We start from the raw sequence: 17,131 nt of genomic DNA, 5'->3' as shown, positions 1-17,131 counted from the left end.
TTCCATGGGTCCACTATGTCTTATTTAATGACAGAGCCTGTGTCTCTGTCCCCCAATATTTATGTCAAATTGCAGCTCTGGAGGTCATGCTGTGGTTGAATTAGTGCAATATCAGAAAGAATTGAGGACAGGAGGAGAAGGGGGTGACAGAGGATGAGATGGTTGGATGGCATCACCAGCTCAATGGACATGAGTTTGAGCAAACTCCAGAAAGCCTGGCATTCTGCAGCCATGGTGTCATAAACTGTCAGACACGGCTTTGCAACTGATAAACAACAGCAAAGAGAATTACTGCAAATAGTGAACATACACTCACGATCTCCCTCGACAGGCAGAGCTGAATCCCCTTAGACAGGTCAATCACGTGTTCCCTAGTTAGGTGAGATAACAAGAATTATAGCCCTCTTAGGGTATTTGTCCTCTGAGAATTCCATGTCTACAAAACTCCCTCCTGGTTCCCACATGACTCTAATTGTCCTCATATTAGAAAGTGCAGCCCAAGAATCAGAGTTACTTTGGCCATTTGTTTTTCTTTTGATGTGTGTTAATAGTTGTCCAGTAGCAACAACGACGTAGCAACGATGACCTTCCCCCCAGTTGTGATATTGCTAGGAGCAGTAACAACGTCCAGGGAAGAACAGTCCTAAATAACACTGATAATGACCATGACTGTGATGACCACCCCTTACCAAGTATGAAGTATTGTAGGGATTTTCTTATCGTAGCAGTAGTCCTCAGGCAAGATGTCGTTGGGACTGCCTTTTTATTATTTCTACTTTATAGATAAAGATACTGGAGCTCAAAGAGGTTAAGTGACTTATTTAGGAAGAGTGAGGACCAGACCCAGGAGTAGAACTCTTGTTCACTGCTTCCAAGGCTAAAACCACTTTTTTTCCCTCCAGTTTCTTTCTGCAGCTAGGGAACTTTAAACCTTTTGGTCAAACACTAAAGAAAAGCATCACAACAGAATGTTTACTTGCTTTCATTAGCTGAGTTTCTGATTTGAGGTCAACTCACGTATGAAGGTACTGGATTTGCATGTTGCATTGTTCAGGCAGTCAGGTAAGCCTACAAATCAACTGGATGAAAGTGCATAAATTTGCATAAATAGACATAGTCAAGAAAATGTATTAAGGAAGCCATTTATCCCTTGATTTATTCAGAGCTGGGGCTTAAGTTCTCTGAATATTTCTTTTATCTGTTTTATACAATTGAAAGTTTTTTGCCTAAACACTATAGAGGTCCTATTAGAACTTCTATATATTTATGTTGTATGTTTTATATATTTATATCTATATATTTACAAAGTATATTTATCATGGGACACTGAGTAAAGCACAGGAAGACCTTGAGTCTCTGCTTGGCCAAGTATAAGCTTGCTTGACTTTGAACAAGTTATTTAAACTATTCCAATCTCAATTTTCCCTTTTAGGGAACGTGATCATAGTAGTTATCTTGACTAACAAGCTTTATCTTTATTTTTCCTCCAGGAGAATGTTGTACTAAAACCTAAGACTTCTCATGTGGAGGAGAAAGTGGGTGGGGAGTTTTATATTGATTCCTAGAACAAATTTTGTTTCCAGGATTTGAGAAATTTGTATCTACACTATTACTCAAGTGAGCAGTATTTAAGGAATCAACAGGATATCCTAGTCACCCTGCTCTGTATAAATGACTCTCATACCACTAACCTCAGGAGTGACCTTTGCCCAGAAATCTTCATGCTTCGGTCATGACCCTCACCTGTTTAATTACCTTCCAACCCCTATTTTTACCTTGAGACCAGAGGACTCACCTTACTGTTACATTCATTGCTGTCACTCAGCACGAAGCTCAGGGTTGTCATATCAGCCCTCAACTCCTATGAAATCATGCCCACACATCTCTGTATCTCTCCTTTACTGATCCCAGCTCCACTCCTGCTCAACTTCTGATATCATTCTACTCTGGAATTTACAGTCAACTACCAGGATAACCCAATACATGCTTAACTTTTCCTTCAAAAGTTCTCTACCTCCCTTGTGTAACCAAAAATCTCTCTATGTCCTGGGACAGGTCAGCTATCTCAGGAGGCAGTAACCTCCTCTCCAATATTCCCTTTGCTACTAAATCTCTTTATTTTTTAGACCTTATGAGCAATCTAGTATTGGTCTGTCTAAACGCTTTCTTTGCTACTTTTAAGAACTTTTATTTATTTATTTACCCTTGGCTGTGCTGGGTCTTCGTCGCTGTGCGGGCTTTGTCCAGCTGTGGTGAGCAGGGGCTACTCCAGCTGCAGTTCAAGGGCTTCTCACTGAGCTGGCGTCTCCTGCTGCAGAGCGTGTGCTCTAGGGGCTGTGGCTCCACTACTGTGTCATGCGGGCTCAGTATCGTGGCTCCCAGGTTCTAGAGCACAGGCTCAGCAGTTGGGGTACATGGGCTTAGCTGCTCAGCAACATGTGGGCTCTTTCTGGGTCAGGGATTAAACTCATGTCTCCTGCACTGACAGGCAGTTTTTTTTTTGTTTTTTTTTTTTTTACCACTGACTCACCAGGGAAGCACCTTTGGTGTTTTAATGTGTTGGATTTAATATTACATATGTATGCTGAGCCATCAGAAATTTCCAAGAGAGTTCATGGTGGTGGTTTAGCTGCTAAGTTGTGTCCGACTCTTGTGACACAATGGTTTGTAGCCCACCAGGTTCCTCTGTCCAAGGCATTTCCAGGCAAGAATACAGGAGTTGGGTTGCCATTTCCTTCTCCAGGGGATTTTCCTAACCCAGGATTCAAACCCAAGTCTTTGGCATTGCAGGAGATCTCCTGTATTGCAGGTGGATTCTTTACCAACTGAACCACTAGGGAAGCCTGCTGCTGCTAAGTTGCTTCACCTGTGTCTGAGTCTGTGCGACCCCATAGATGGGGAGCCCACCAGGCTCCGCCATCCCTGGGATTCTCCAGTCAAGAACACTGAAGTGGGTTGCCATTTCCTTCTCCAATGCATGAAAGTGAAAAGTGAAAGTGAAGTCACTCAGTCGTGTCCGACTCTTTGCGACCCCATGGACTGCAGCCCACCAGGCTCCTCCGTCCATGGGATTTTCCAGGCAAGAGTACTGGAGTGCGTTGCCATTGCCTTCTCCAGGGAAGCCTAAGAAAGTTAAAATTAATCTAATTTGAGACTTTCTCTCTCTAGGAGGAGAAGGCGATGACAGAGGATGAAATGGTTGGATGGCATCACCGACTCAATGGACATGAGCTTGAGCAAACTCTGGGAGTTGGTGGTGGACAGGGAAGCCTGGCGTGCTGCAGACCATGGGGTCACAAAGACTCGGACACAACTGAGTGACTGAACTGAACTAAACTGAGGTATCTGGCCATCTCTTCTGAGCTCCAGACTTCTGTATCAGAGCTGTTGATGCAATACTTTTACTTGGATGGCCAAAAGGAATCTCAAACTTAATGATGATTTCTTTTTCTCTTTGTCCCAAGTATCTGCTCCTTTCCCACCATTCTTTGTATCACTATTCAAAAACAGGAGTCAGTATTGACCCCTCTCTCTACCATCAATATGCAATGTATCAGTAAATCCAGTCAGCTCTATTTTTGAAATATATCCAAAATTGAACAACTTTTTATTATCTCTCTCACTACGACCTTGGTCTAAACAATCATCTTCTCTTACCTGGAATAATATAATAACCTATAATTTCTTTTGCAACTTTCATCTTTATCTTGCTAAATACAAGTACCTACAGACCTACCAGAGTGATTCTGTTCAAAGAATTCAGATTAGGTCACTTTGGGTTCAAATCCTATGATGCTTTCCAATCTCTTTCAGAATAAAAGTTTAATAACTTAAAGTAGTGTGTGAAGTCTTTTTTGCTTCACACTGCTGTACTTCTCTCATCTTCCAACTGCAGCCTTATTGGTTTTCTTGCTGTTCCTGGAACAATCTTGTCATGTTTAAATCCCAGTGCCATGTATTTGCTGTTTCCTCTGCCTGGGTTATGGGCTTCCTTTGTGGCTCAGCAGGTAAAGAATCTGCCTGCAATGCAGGAGACCCAGGTTTGATCCCTGGATTGGGAAGATCCCTTGGAGAACGTCCCCACTCCAGGACTCTTGCCTGGAGAATTCCATGGACAGAGGAGCCTGACAGACTGCAGTCCTTGGGGTTGCAAAGAGAGGGACAGAACTGAGTGACGAACATTTTCATTTTCATTGCCTGGGCTGTGCTCTTCCCCCACGTATACTCAAGGCCTGCTCCCCTACTCTGTTCAGGCATTTGCTAAAAACTCTCATTTTTGTGAATGAGTCTATCCCAGGCCACCATATTTAAAATCATATAGTAGAAGGAATTTGCAGGGAAAACAAATGACATGAATGATGTTATCAGTCCTTTGATTTCACCCTTATTGGCAAGTCATATCTTAGGTCATCCACCTCTCCAATACAGATAGATCAAACCCGCTGTTTGAATTATAATATCTAGCAACTGACATAGTTTGAGTTTGCGTTACCAACCTAGTTGGCTGCTGGGAAAAATTGATGGGATAATTGACAGCCAAGTGATGTTGCATGCCACCAGAAAAGAAGTTCATCAGTTCTGTACATGGTGATGCTGGAAGTTGCATCTTTTAATATGGCTATAACATGAATCCAGATCAGGAACATTTGAATGCAGAAGTTAAAAGCTGCATGAATTTAGTAAAAGTTAAAAACTGTTATTTTATAGATGTCTTTATTCCCTGGGCATGAATTTCTACTGTTTTCTACTATGGGGTAAATTATATACCCTATTTATTGTACAGTATAGTGAGAACATTTTAGGCTATATACAACACTGTTCTTGACACAATGGAAAGCCAAAAAAAGTAAGCTGAAGTAAAATTAATCCAATTTCATATTTATTTTACTAAGTTTAGTTTAGTTTAAAGAATAATTTTTGTTTTTGTTTTGGAAACTTTGAATTGGGAGCCAGAGCTGTTCTAGTTAGCAACCAATCTGATGAAATAGCATAAATTCTTTCTTTTCTTGTCTTTACCTTAATTCAGTCTTCTATAGAGTTAAGATGGAGAAGGAAATGGCAACCCACTCCAGTATTCTTGCCTGGAGAATCCCATGGACAGAGGAGCCTGGTGGGCTAATGTTCATGGGGTCACAAAGAGTTGGACACAACTGAGTGACAAATGAAGTTAGGAGGTTGGGATGCATTACCTCCAAATCCTTTTAACCGGGATACTCTATGACCTTTAAATAACTTATAATTTAGCTGTTGTGGTCAGGCTTTAAATCTAAAAACTCCTGGGAACAAGTTATTTTAATGCTGAAATAAAGCACAGAGTGATCATGATAATTGATTTCAATGGAGCCTTCCTTTCATTTATTATTTTCATTCTATTTTCCCATTGCTACAGAGCAGCCTCACAATTCCCAGTTGATCTCCATGGAAAACACTACAGAGGTGACTGAGTTCCTCCCCGTGGGGTTATCCGATGACTCGGAAGTGCAGATCCTGCTCTTCATCACTTTCTCTCCCATCTACCTCCTCACCCTGGTTGGGCACCTGGGCATGACCGAGCTGATCCTGCTGGACTCTCGTCTCCACACGCCCATGTACTTCTTTCTCAGCCAACTCGCGCTGGTGGACTTGGGTTACTCCTCAGCTGTCACTCCCAAAGTGATGGCTGGATTCCTCACAGGAGACAAAACCATTTCCTACGAGGCTTGTGTCACCCATTTCTTCTTCTTCGTAGCCTTTATCACCGTAGAAAGCTTCCTCTTGGCCGCAATGGCTTATGACCGCTATGCCGCCTGTGCGACCCCCTGCGCTACACCACGGCCATGAGGACCAGAGCGTGCGCACGTCTGCTCGTAGGCTGCTACTTCTGTGGCTCCTGAACGCCGCCGTCCACACTGGGAACGTTTCAGGCTCTCCTTCTGTAGGTCCAGCGCGGTCAATCACTTCTTTTGTGACGCTCCTCCTCTGCTGGCTCTCTCATGCTCAGACAACTACGTCAGTGAGATGGTTATTTTCTTTGTGGTGGGTTTCAATGCTCTTTTTTCTGTCCTCGTCATCTTCATCTCCTACCTGTCTATATTTATCACCATTCTGAGGATGCGCTCTTCCGAAGGACGCCAGAAGGCCTTCTCCACCTGTGCTTCCCACCTCACTGCTGTCTCCATCTTCTACGGGACCGTCATATTCATGTACTTACAGCCCAGCTCCAGCCACTCCATGAGCGCAGACAGAACGGCGTCCGTGTTCTACGCCATGGTCATCCCCATGCTGAATCCACTGGTCTACAGCCTGAGGAACAAGGAGGTCAAGAGTGCCTTTAAGACGGCGGTGCGGAAGGCAAAGTCTTCTCTAGGATTCATACTTTAAAAACCTTCAATTTACAGTAAGGCACTGTCCATCCACTTGGGATTCATCTGAGAAAAATATGTAACTCTTTATTTCCAATTTTCTAATTTCTTATAGTAGTTTCTCCAACTGTTGATTAAGTCTACAAACCCAAAATCTTAAAAAAAAAAAAAAAAAATCAGACCTAGGAGTAATAGGTTAAGAAAAATCACTCATGAACATGGAGTTCATGTTACAAAAATTCATCTTAATAAGCATGTTCACCCACACTCTCACAAGAACATGTACATTTACATGCCTATGTTAGCATATGCACACATGCATGTCACTCACGAGAAACTCATGAAACCCAAACAACTACAGATGGAAAAACTTAACACAGACATGAGGTAGATCTACCATTATAGTATGTAGAACTATATTTTGGTGTCCGAGAATATAGTGTTAATATAAATATTTTGACTTATGGAAATAGACTATGTTAGTATATATAATGTATATAAATATTATCTATTTAGTTTTTTAAAATTATATTTCACCTTGTCCTTTCACATATGAAAATGCAGCAGGTTTTATATTTGTTGTTGTTTTTTTTTTTCTAAATTCTATTTTATTTATTTATTTTTTCTTTCTTTCTTTTTTTTTTTTTTTTTACTTTACAATATTGTATTGGTTTTGCCATACATTGACATGAATCCACCACAGGTGTACATGTGTTCCCCATCCTGAAACCCCCTCCCACCTCCCTCCCTATACCATCCCTCTGGGTCATCCCAGTGCACCAGCCCCGAACATCCTGTATCATGCATCGAACCTAGACTGGTGACATTTCACATAGGATAATACACATATTTCAATGTCATTCTCCCAAATCATCCCACCCTCGCCCTCTCCCACAGAGTCCAAAAGACTGTTCTGTACATCTGTGTCTCTTTTGCTGTCTCTCACACGGGGTTATCATTACCATCTTTCTAAATTCCATATATATGCGTTAGTACACTGTATTGGTGTTTTTCTTTCTGGCTTACTTCACTCTGTATAATAGCTCCAGTTTCATCCACCTCATTAGAATTGATTCAAATGTATTCTTTTTAATGGCTGAGTAATACTCGATTGTGTATATGTACCAAAGCGTTCTTATCCATTCATCTGCCAATGGACATCTAGGTTGCTTCCATGTCCTGGCTATTGTAAACAGAGCGGCGATGAACATTGGGGTACACGTGTCTCTTTAATTCTGGTTTCCTCAGTGTGAAAGCCCAGAAGTGGGATTGCTGGGTCTTATGGCAGTTCTATTTCCAATTTTTTAAGGCATCTCCACACTGTTCTCCATAGTGGCTGTACTGGTTTGCATTCCCACCAACAGTGTAAGAGGGTCCCCTTTTCTCCACACCCTCTCCAGCATTTATTGCTTATAGACTTTTGGATAGCAGCCATTCTGACTGGCGTGAAATGGTACCTTATTGTGGTTTTATATTAAAAAAAATTAACCTTTATGAAAATAGTTCCAAAGATCTGAGTATTGCTTTCTTATTGCCTTTTTGTTTGTTCTTGTTTTTAATAAAATTTCTTTTCTTTTTAATTTATATTTTTATTGAAGGATAATTGCTTTACAGAATTTTGTTGTTTTCTGTCAAACTCAACATGAATCAGCCATAGGTACACATATATCCCCTCCCTTTTGTACCTCCCTCCCATCTCCCTCCCCATCTCACCCCTCTAGGTTAATACAGAACCCCTGTGAGTTTCCTGAGCCATACAGCAAATTCCCATTGGCTATCTATTTTACATATGGTAATGTAAGTTTCCATGTTGCTCTTTCCATACATCTCACTCTCTCCTCCCCTCTCCCCATGTCCGTAAGTCTATTCTCTATGTCTGTTTCTCCATTGCTGCCCTGTAAATAAATTCCTCAGAACCATTTTCCTAGATTCCATATATGTGCATTGTAATGTGATGTTTACCTTTCTCTTTCTGACTCAATTCACTCTGTATAATAGGTTCTAGGTTCATCCACTTCATCAGAACTGACTCACATGTGTTCCTTTTTATGGCTGAGTAATATTCCATTTTGTATATGTACCACAACATCTTTATCAATTCATGTGTCGATGGACATCTAGGTTGCTTCCATATTCTAGCTATTGTTAATAGTGCTGCAATGAACAATGGAATACATGTGTCTTTTTCAACCCTGGTTTCCTCAGGATATATGCCTAGGAGTAGGATTGCTGGGTCATATGGTGGTGTTATTCTTAGTTTTTAAAGGCATCTCCATATCATCTTCCATAATGGTGGTATCAGTTTACATTCCCACTAACAGTGCAAGAGTGTTCCCTTTTCTCCACACTTTCTCCAGCATTTGTTGTTTGTAGACTTTTTGATGATGGCCATTCTGACTGATGTGAGGTGATATACCACTGTGGTTTTGATTTGCATTTCTCTAATAATGAGCGATGTTGAGCATTTTTTTCAAGTGTTTGTTAGCCATCTGTATGTCTTCTTTGGAGAAATGTCTGTTTAGGTCTTTTTCCCACTTTTTGATTGGGTTGTTTGTTTTTCTGGTATTGAGTTATATAAGCTGCTTGTATATTTTGGAAATTAATCCTTTGTTAGTTGTTTCATTCGGTGTCATTTTCTCCCATTCTGAGGATTGTCTTTTCACCTTGTTTGCAGTTTCCTTTGCTATGCAAAAGTTTTTAAATTTAATCACTTCCCACTTGTTTACCTTTGTTTTTATTTCCATTACTCTAAGAGGTGGGTCATAGAGGATCTTGCTTTGATTTATGTCATTGAGAGTTCTGCTTATGGCTTCATCTAAGGATTTTATAGTTTCTGGTCTTTCACTTAAATCTTTAATCCATTTTGAGTTTATCTTTGTGTATGTTGTTAGGAAGTGTTCTAATTTCATTCTTTTACATGTAGCTGTCCAGTTTTCCCAGAACCATTTATTGAAGAGGCTGTCTTTGCTCCATTGTATATTCCTGCCTCCTTTGTGAAAAATAAGGTACCTGTAGGTGCATGGGCTTATTTCTGGACTTTCTATCTTGTTCTCTTGGTTTATATTTCTGTTTTTGTGCCAGTACCATGTGGTCTTGATGACTGCAGCTTTGTAGTATAATCTGAAGTCAGGAAGGTTGACTCCTTCAGTTCCATTCTTCTTTCTCAAGACTGCTTTGGCTATTTGGTGTCTTTTATGTTTCCATATAAATTGTGAATTTTTTTGTTCTAGATCTGTGAAAAATGCCATTGGTAATTTGATAGGGATCACATTGAATCTGTAGGTTGCATTTGGTAGTATAGTCATTTTCACAATATTGATTCTTCTTATCCAGGAACATGGAATATCTCTCCATCTGTTTATGTCATCTTTGATTTCTTTCATCAGTGTCTTATAATTTTCTGTGTACAGTTCTTTTGTCTCCTTAGGTGAGTTTATTCCAAGATATTTAATTCTTTTTGTTGTAATGGTGAATGGGATTGATTCCTTAATTTCTCTTTCGGATTTTTCATTGTTAGTATATAGAAATGCAAGTGATTTCTGTGCATTGATTCTGTATCCTGCAAGTTTGCTAAATTCACTGATTAGCTCTAGTAGTTTTCTGATACTATCTTTAGGGCTTTCTATGTACATCTGCAAACAGTGAGAGCTTTACTTCTTTTTTTCCAATCTGGATTCCTTTATTTTTCTTCTCTGATAGCTGTAGCTAGAACTTCCAGAACTATGTTGAATAATAGTGGTGAAAGTGGACGCTCTTGTCTTGTTCTTGATCTTAGGGGGAATGCTTTCAGTTTTTCACCATTAAGAATAATGTTTGCTGTAGGCTTATCATATATGGCATTTACTATGTTGAGGTAGGTTCCTTCTATGCCCATTTTTGGAAAAGTTTTAGTCATAAATGGGTGCTGAATTTTGTCAAAGGCTTTTTCTGCATCTATTGAGATGATCACATGGTTTTTGTCTTTCAATTTGTTGATATGGTGTATCACATTGATTGATTTCTGTATATTGAAGAATCCTTGTATTCCTGGAATAAACCCAACTTGATCATGGTGTATGAGCTTTTTGATGTGTTGCTGAATTCTGTTTGCTAAAATTTTATTGAGGATTTTTGCATCTATGTTCATCAGTGAATTTGGCCTGTAGTTTTCTTTTTTAGTGTTGTCTTTGTCTGGTTTTGGTATCAGGGTGGCCTCGTAGAATGCGTTCGGAAGTGTTCCTTCCTTTGCAATTTTTTGAAAGAGTTTTAGAAGGATAGGCAGTAGCTCTTCTATAAATGTTTGATAGAATTCTCCTGTGAAGCCATCTGGTTCTGGGCTTTTGTTTTTTGGGGAGATTTTTGATCACAGCTTCAATTTCAGTGCTTGTAATTGGGTTGTTCATAATTTCTATTTCTTCCTGGTTCAGTCTTGGAAGATTTAACTTTTCTAAAAATCTGTCCATTTCTTCCAGGTTATCCATTTTATTGCCATAGAGTTGTTCATAATAGTCTCACATAATCCTTTGTATTTCTGCATTGTCTGTTGTAACCACTCCTTTTTCATTTCTAATTTTGTTGATTTGATTCTTCTGTCTTTTTCTCTTGATGAGTTTAGCTAAAGGTTTGTCAATTTTGTTTACCTTCTCAAAGAACCAGCTTTTAGTTTTATTAATCTTTACTATTATTTCTTTCATTTCTTTTCCACTTAGTTCTGCTCTGATCTTTATGGTTTCTTTCCTTATATTAATTTTGGGGTTTTTTTGTTCTTCTTTTTCCAGTTGTTTTAGGTGTAATATTAGGCTGTCTATTCAATGTTTTTCTTGTTTCTTGAAGTCGGATTGTATTGCTATAGATTTCCCTCTTAGGACTGCTTTTGCTGCATCCCATAAATTTTGAGTTGTCATGTTTTCATTGTCATTTGTTTCTAGACATTTTTTGATTTCCCTTTTGATTTCTTCAGTAACCTGTTGGTTATTTAGAAGTGTGTTGCTTAATCTACATGTGTTTGTGTTTCTTACAGTTTTTTTCCTTGTAATTGATATCTAGTCTCATAGCATTGTGGTTGGAGAATATGCTTGATATGATTTCAATTTTCTTAAATTTACTGAGGCTTGATTTGCGACTCAAGATGTGGTCTATCCTGGAGAATGTTCCATGTGCACTTGAGAAGAAGGTATATTCTTCTGCATTTGGGTGGAATGTCCTGAAGATATCAATGAGATACATCTCATCTAATGTATTATTTAAGACTTGGGTTTCCTTATTAATTTTCTGTTTTGATGATGTGTCCATGGTGTGAGTGGGTGTTAAAGTCTCCTACTATTATTGTGCTACTGTTAATCTCTCCTTTTATGTCTGTTAGTGTTTGTCTTATGTACTGAAGTATTCCTATGTTGGGTGCATAGATATTTACAATTGTTATGTCTTCCTCTTGGATTGATCCCTTGATCATTATGCAATGTCCTTCCTTATCTCTAGTAGTCTTTATTTTAAGGTCTATTTTGTCTGATACGAGGATTGCTACTCCAGTTTTCTTTTGCTTCCCATTTGCATGCAGTATATTTTTCCATCCTCTCACTTTCAGTCTATATGTATCTTGAGGTCTGAAGTGGGTTTCTTGTAGACAGCATATATATGGGTCTTGTTTTTGTATCCATCAACCAGTCTGTGCCTTTTAGTTGGGGCATTTAATCCATTTACATTTAAAGTAATTATTGATATATATGTTCTTATTGCAGTTTTATTAATTGTTTGGGGTTAACTTTGTAGATCTTTTTTATTCTCTTGTATTTATTAACTATATAGGTCCTTTTAACATTTGTTTTGAAGCTGGTTTGGTGGTACTGAATTCTCTTAACTTTTGCTTGTCTGAAAACCTTTTTATTTCTCCATCAATTTTGAATGAGATCCTTGCCAGGTACAGTAATCTTGGTTGTAAATTTTTCCTTTTCAGTACTTTAAATATATCCTGCCGTTCCCTTCTGGCCTGCAGAGCTTCTGCTGAAAGATCAGCTGTTAAGCATATGGGGCTTCCCTTGTATGTTACTTGTTGCTTCTCCCTTGCTGCTTTTAATATTCTTTCTTTGTGTTTAGTCTTTGTTAGTTTGACTATGTACGTGTCTCGGTGTGTTTCTCCTTAAATTTATCCTGCATGGGACTCTTTGTGCCTCTTGGACTTGATTGACTATTTCCTTTTCCATGTTGGGGAAATTTTCAACTATAATCTCTTCAAAATTTTCTCATATCCTTTCTTTTTCTCTTCTACTTCTGGGACCCCTATAATTCGAATGTTGGTGTGTTTTATATTGTCCCAGATGTCTCTGAGACCATCCTCAGTTCTTTTCATTCTTTTTACTTTATTCTGCTCTTCAGAAGTTATTTCCACCATTTTATCTTCCAGCTCACTGATTCACTCTGCTTCAGATATTCTGCTGTTGATTCCTTCTAGAGGACTTTTTAATTTCAGTAATTTTGTTGTTTGTCTCTGAATGTTTATTCTTTAATTCTTCTAGGTCTTTGTTAATTGATTGTTGCATTTTCTCCATTTTGCTTTCAAGGTTTTTGATCATCTTTACTATCATTATTCTGAATTCTTTTTCAGGCCGTTTGCCTATTTCCTCTTCATTTATTTGGACTTCTATGTTTCTAGTTTGTTCCTTCATTTGTGTAGCATTTCTCTGCCTTTTCTTATTTTTTTTTTAACTTATTGTATTTGAGGTCTCCTTTTCCCATGCTTCAAGACTGAATTCTGTCTTCCTTTTGGTTTCTGCCCTCTAAAGTTGGTCCAGTGGTTTGTAAGCTTCTTATAGGCTGAGTCCACGGGGTCGCAAAGAGTCGGACATGACTGAGTGACTTCACTTTCACTTTGTTTGTTTATTTGTTTGTTTTTCCTCTGATGAGCAAGGCTCAGTGAGGTAGTAATCCTGTCTGCTGATGATTGGGTTTGTATTTTTGTTTTGTTTGTTGTTTAGATGAAGTGTCCTTTGCAGGCTGTTATTGGTGGTTGGGTGATGTTGGGTCTTGTATTCCAGTGGTTTCTTTTGTATGAGTTCTCACTATTTGATACACCCTAGGGTTAGTTCTCTGGTAGTCTAGGGTCTTGGAGTCAGTGCTCCTACTCCAAAGGCTCAGGGCTTGATCTCGAGTTTTGTGTGGGTCTATATATTCTTTTCTGCTGGTCAGCTACTCCTGTCTTCTCTCAGCTGGCATTCTGCATGCACTTCTGTGTCTGAAGGTGTATTCCTGATGTATCTGTGAAGAGATATGTATTCCACATCCACCTACTCCTCTGCCATCTTGTTCCTCTTAGAGTAGTTTTATTTTTTATAGAAATAAAACCTAAGAAATAAACAAATAAAACCTAAGAAATAAACAAAAGCCTAGTCCATGTCACTGCAGGGCTCCCTATCAGCCAAGGCCTGGCTGCTGCAGTACAGCCAGACTGTGTGTGCCTGCTCCCACAGTGTTGGGTGGGCAGGCCTAAAACTACATTTGTTTCCATGCTTTACATGTTTCCTCAATTAAAATTATCATGTAAAATATATTCCTTTTAGATGATTTATTAAGATGGAAATTTAGTTAGGAAAATAAATGCCCGTGTAAAGCAATGTAATCTTGTAAGAAGAAAAAAAAGAATGATTAATATGATAGGGAGAGTTAAAGGCATACTTTAATGGACTTAAATATATAATGTTTGATTTAAAGCTTTTAAGCACCAAGAATTACAATGTGATGTGCTATGCGTAGTTGCTCCGTCGTGTCCAACTCTTTGCAACCCCCTGGACTGCAGCCTGCCAGGTTCCTCTGTCCATGGGGATTCTCCAGGCAAGAACACTGGAATGCATTGCCATACCCTCCTCCAGGGAATCTTCCCAACCCAGGGATCAAACCCAGGTCTCCCACATTGCAGGTGGATTTTTTTTTATCAACTGAGCCACCAGGGAAGCCCAAGAATACTGCAATGGGTAGCCTATCCCTTCTCTAGGGGCTCTTCCCGACCCAGAAAATGAGCCGGGGTCGCCTGCATTGTAGGTGGATTCTTAAAGCAACAACAAATTATATGTAATGTTATAAATATGTTAATAATTTTGTCAGTAATATTTTAAGTCTCACTTTGCTAAAATATCTGAATCTATTTATATTTCATTCTTTCCTCAGACTTGAGAACATTTTGGGCATCACTTCTTCAAATATCCTGTTTGCAGTTTCTCTCTTCTTTTAAGATCCCCCATTATACATATATTGGTACTCTTGATAGCATCCTGTTTGTCTCGGAGACTGTTTAATTTTCATTACTTTTGAATTTTTGTTCCTCAGACTGGTTATCTTAAAACTCTTTAATTTTTTATTCTTTCAGCTTAAATTTGTTACTAATCAACTTTGGTAAATTTTATATTTCATTTATTTTCAACTTAAAATTTCTATTTGGTTTTTGAAATAATTTGTATATTTATATTGATGTTCTCTGTTTGGTGAGACATTGTTCTCACATTTTCCTTTGAATTTTCAGACTTGGTATCCTTTAGTTCTTTGACCAGATTTGTGTTATCTAATTTAAATTTTTTCTTGTTAGAGTAACATCTGGTTTTCCTCAGGGATAGCTTCTACTGTTAGGTTTTCTATCTCTTTATTGAGATTTCCATTTTGTTCACATGTTGTTTTCTTGACTTTTTGCACATCTTCCTTCAGTTCTTTGAGCATTTTAAAGACAACTGTTTTAATGCTTTTGTTTAGTAGTCTAAAATCAGGTCTTTTTCAGAGACAGTTTCTGTTTATTTTTTTTCCCTTTGAATCGGACAGACTTTCTTGTTTGTTTGTTTGCCAAGTGATTTGTTGTTGTTACTGTTTAAAACTAAGCAATTTAATCTACAATTCTGGACATAAGATTCTCTTCTTTCCCTAGGGTTTGATGCTTTCTGTTATTGCATTTGTTTCTTGTTTTTGCTTTTTTATTGTTGTAGGATGCCAACAATCAGCCTAGAATGTAAACTTAAGGTCTTCTCAGATCTTTTCTGAACTTTTCCTGGGTAATTGTGGTCACTTACCAATGTCTCCATATATGTAGTAATTTTTGAATGTCTTAGATTTTAATTTAGGGCGCTCGCAAAGAGGGGAAAAAGAGAAAAATAATGTGAGCAAATGAAAAGAGCACTGTATTTTTAAATGCAGCTCCTTGGTGGCTCAGATGGTAAAGAGACCACCTGCAATGCAGGGTACCCAAGTTCAATCCCTGGAGTGGGAAGATCCCCAAGAGAAGAGAATGGCAACCCACTCCAGTATTCTTTCCTGGAGAATCCCATGGACAGAGGATCCTGGTGGGCTATAGTCCATGGGGTCACATAGAATCAAACATGACTGAGTGACAAACACACACACACACATCTTTTTTAAATTCCCTGGAAATCACTTAAGCTGAAGGGGGTTGTCACTCAGTCGTGTCTGACTCTTTGCAACCCCATGGACTGCAGCATGCCAGTCTTCTCTGTCCTTCACCATCTCCTGGAGTTTACTCAAACTCATGTCCATCCAGTCAGTGATGTCATTCTACCATCTCATCCTCTGCCTTCCCTCTCCTCCTACCTTCAATCTTTCCCCATTGGCGTCTTTTCCAATGAGTCAGTTCTTTGCATCAGGTGGCCCAAGTATTGGAGTTTCAGCTTCAACATCAGTTCTTCCAATGAATATTCAGGGTTGATTTCCATTAAGATTGACTGGTTTGATCTCCTTGCAGTCCAAGGGACTCTCAAGAGTCTTATCCAACACCACAGTTCAAAAGCATCAATTCTTCAGTGCTCAGCCTTCTTTATGGTTCAATTCTCACATCCATACATGACTACTGAAAAAGCCATAGCTTTGACTGCCTTCTTTATGGTTCAATTCTCACATCCATACATGACTACTGAAAAAGCCATAGCTTTGACTAGATAGATCTGTGTTAGCAAAGTGACGTCTCCACTTTTTAATATAATTTCTAGGTTGGTCATAACTTTTCTTCCAAGGAGCAAGCATTTTTTTTATTTCATGGCTGCAGTCACCATCCGCAGTGATTTTGGATCCCAAGAAAATAAAGTCTGTCATTGTTTCCATTGTTTCCCCACCTGTTTGCCTTGAAGTGATGGAACCGCATGCCATGATCTTAGTTTTTTGAATGTTGAGTTTTAAGCCAACTTTTTCACTCTTCTGTTTTAACTTCATCAAGGGGCTCTTTAGTTCCTCTTCTCTTTCTGCCATAAAGGTGGTGTTATCTGCATATGTGAGGTTACTAATATTTTCCCGGCGATCTTTATTCCAGCTTGTGCTTAATTCAGCCAAGCATTTCCCGTGATGTACTCTGCACATAAGTTAAATAAGCACGGTAAAAATATACAGCCTTGACGTACTCCTTTCCCAATTTGGAACCAGTCCATTGTTCTAATTTTTGCTTCTTGACCTGTATATAGATTTCTCAGAAGGCTGGTATGGTGGTCTGGAATTCCCATCTCTTGAAAAGTTTTCATTAGTTTGTTAGGATTCACAGAGTCAAAAGCTTTAGCATAGTCAATGAAGAATAAATAGATGTTTTTCTGGAATCCTCTTGCTTTTTCTGTGATCCAGTGGATGTTGGCAATTTGATCTCTGGTTTGTCTGCTTTTTCTAAATCCATCTTGAGCATCTGGGAGTTATCAGATCATGTACTGTTGAAGCCTAGCTTGGACAATTTTGAGAATTGCTTTGCTAGTGTGTGAAATGAGTGCAATTGTGTGGTAGTTTGAACATTCTTTGGCATTGCCTTTCTTTGGGACTGGAATGAAAACTGACCCTTTCCAGTTCTG

The 17,131-nt window shown here is 38.9% G+C and overlaps 1 pseudogene; it reads left to right on the top strand.

Annotated features, from left to right (window-relative positions):
• Nucleotides 1–5,222: 5,222 nt before the first annotated feature.
• Nucleotides 5,223–6,360, top strand: LOC102412469 (annotated as a pseudogene).
• The last annotated feature ends 10,771 nt before the right edge of the window (nucleotides 6,361–17,131 follow it).

Source organism: Bubalus bubalis, chromosome 16 (genome assembly GCF_019923935.1).
Source record: "Bubalus bubalis isolate 160015118507 breed Murrah chromosome 16, NDDB_SH_1, whole genome shotgun sequence".
Lineage (NCBI taxonomy): Eukaryota > Metazoa > Chordata > Mammalia > Artiodactyla > Bovidae > Bubalus > Bubalus bubalis.
The sequence above is the reverse complement of the archived record's forward strand: the minus strand, read 5'-3'. Positions and strand labels throughout refer to the sequence as shown.